The sequence below is a fragment of the Pantherophis guttatus genome, chromosome 3 (genome assembly GCF_059756535.1).
Source record: "Pantherophis guttatus breed Tessera chromosome 3, ASM5975653v1, whole genome shotgun sequence".
NCBI lineage: Eukaryota > Metazoa > Chordata > Lepidosauria > Squamata > Colubridae > Pantherophis > Pantherophis guttatus.
The window spans coordinates 11,251,254-11,253,792 of NC_142065.1; the positions used below are offsets into that span (position 1 = coordinate 11,251,254).

General features: G+C 44.7%; 1 long non-coding RNA gene across 1 annotated transcript in view; it reads right to left on the bottom strand.

Annotated features, from left to right (window-relative positions):
* Positions 1 to 2,108, bottom strand: part of LOC117674823 (uncharacterized) — a 66,765-nt gene extending 64,657 nt beyond the window's left edge. Inside the window, exon 1 of the long non-coding RNA XR_004594001.3 lies at positions 2,018 to 2,108. This is a non-coding gene — a long non-coding RNA (uncharacterized LOC117674823). The remainder of the gene's footprint in view (positions 1 to 2,017) is intronic.
* Between the last annotated feature and the right edge of the window lie 431 nt (positions 2,109 to 2,539).

Below are 2,539 nucleotides of genomic sequence, written 5' to 3' on the forward strand. Positions count from 1 at the left end.
AAAATGGGGGTCCTTAAAGTAGGGCTGCGCAAGTGAGCAAAGCTTCCTCTGCACATACCGGTACACAGGATCTAGGTAGCATGTGAAAGCACCATCACCAGTGGTGGGTTTTTTAAAAATTTACTACCGGTTCTGTGGGCGTGGCGGGGCGTGGCTTGGTGGGCGTGGCAGGGGAAGGAGACTGCAAAATCCCCATTTCCTCCCAATCAGCTGGGACTCGGGAGGCAGAGAATAGATGGGGCCGGGGCCAGTCAGAGGTGGTATTTACCGGTTCTCTCAGTGGTGGGTTTCAAAAATTTTTACTACCGGTTCTGTGGGCATGGCTTGGTGGGAGTGGCTTGGTGGGCGTGGCAGGGGAAGGATACGGCAAAATCCCCATTTCCTCCTGATCAGCTGGGACTCGGGAGGCAGAGAATAGATGGGGCAGGGCCAGTCAGAGGTGGTATTTGCCGGTTCTCTCAGTGGTGGATTTCAAAAAATTTTACTACCGGTTCTGTGGGCGTGGCTTGGTGGGAGTGGCTTGGTGGGCATGGCAGGGGAAGGATACGGCAAAATCCCCATTTCCTCCTGATCAGCTGGGACTCGGGAGGCAAAGAATAGATGGGGGCGGGGCCAGTCAGAGGTGGTATTTACCGGTTCTCCGAACTACTACGCTACTGGTTCTCCAGAACTGGTGAGAACCTGCTGAATACCACCTCTGACCATCACCTCACCTATGGAAAACTTGTTTTCCACAGAACTGGTTCCTGGTGCCCAAAAGGTTTGGGACCACTGTTGTAAACACTATGGAGTAGTATATAGACTTTATAGACTTACAGCAAGTACCATTGCTATTGCTAGGAAAAAATTATCACATCCATTGATTTTCATAGCTGTAGAAAAGGAACACTCATAACCCCCTAAGTAATAAATAATTTATTACAGTTTAGAATTTATGTTATATTATAGATCTCTTCTCTCTCTCTCTCTCTCTCTCCTCCTCCCCCTCCTCTTCTCTCCTCTCCTCTCTCTCTCTCTTCTCTTCTCTTTTCTTCTCTCTCTCTCTCTCTCTCTCTCTCTCTTTCTTTCTCTCTCTCTCTCCCTCTCTCTCCCTCCCTTCCTCCCTCCCTCTCTCTCTTTCTCTCTCCTGGAAGAGGTCTTCTTTTATGGGCAATTGTGACAATGAACTTAATGCAAACGAGTACAATTTTTATTATTCATCATTTGGCATTAACATTTTTGGGCACTTTCCCAGGGCTAAGTATATACTTTATCTTATTCTGCATAATCCTACAGTACTTAAGTTGTTCCTTCTACCTAATCATTGCTCTCCTGAGCTATAAAGATTCAACATGCCAGATTTCCATTAAGGGCCTGTTCCAACGCTGCTTAGCTTTTCCAAGACAGAGCAGAGTCATAAAATATTATACTTTCCTGATGATGGAGATGATAGGGATGTTAAGGATGAAGGAAGGAGTAGCAGTAGGAGTAGCAATAGGGGGAGAAAGAGAAGGAAGGAAGATGGAAACAGTGGGAAAGGAGAAGGAAGAGAGATGGAGACACAATGAGAGAAAGAAGAAGGAATGAGGAGGGGAAAGAGAAAAAGAAAAGGGGAAGGGGAAGGAGAAGGAGAAGGAGAAGAAGAAGGAAGGGAAATGAGACACTATGGGAAAAAGAAGGAGGAAGGAGGAGGAGAAGGAAGGGAGATGAAGACAATGGAAGAAGGAAGAAGGAAGAAGAAGAAGGAATGAGGAGGGGAAAGAGAAAAAGAAAAGGAGGAGGAGGAGGAGGAGGAGGAGGAGGAGGAAGAGGAGGAGGAGGAGGAGGAGGAGGAGGAGGAGAAGAAGAAGAAGAAGAAGAAGAAGAAGAAGAAGAAGAAGAAGAAGAAGAAGAAGAAGAAGAAGAAGAAGAAGAAGAAGAACAACAACAACAACAACAACAACAACAACAACAACGAGCCCAATCACCCCAAAATGACTTCTAACTCAAATATTTATATCCAGAGTTTAAAAAACTAATCAGTCCAATAAAAACTTACGGGGTAGTTGTTATTGTCAGGGGGAGATGCTTAATGGTTGTCTGCATCCCCATCAACTATTTCAACTGCACCTGCTAAGACAGTATCTCCCCTTTGATACCTGGGCCATGACATCACACCTACTTAACAAAGTAACAAATGGCAACTTCAAATATCAACCAACAAATGCTCTGTCTTGCACATTGGCAAAAAAAATCAAAACATAAAATACAAATTAGATGGACATTACCTTGTAGATGACCCTCACTCAAGGACCTTGGAGTATTCATCACAAACGATCTAAGTGCCTGAGCCCACTGTATTAAGAGTTGTTAACCCTGCGTAGCTTCTTCTCTGGTAATGTTGTACTACTAACTAGAGCATACAAAACATTTGCTAGACCAATTCTTGAATACAGCTCATCTGTCTGGAACCCGCACTGCATATCGGACATAAATACAATCGAGAGAGTCCAAAGATATTTTACGAGAAGAGTCCTCCATTCCTCTACCCGCAATAAAATACTTTATGCCACCAGACTTC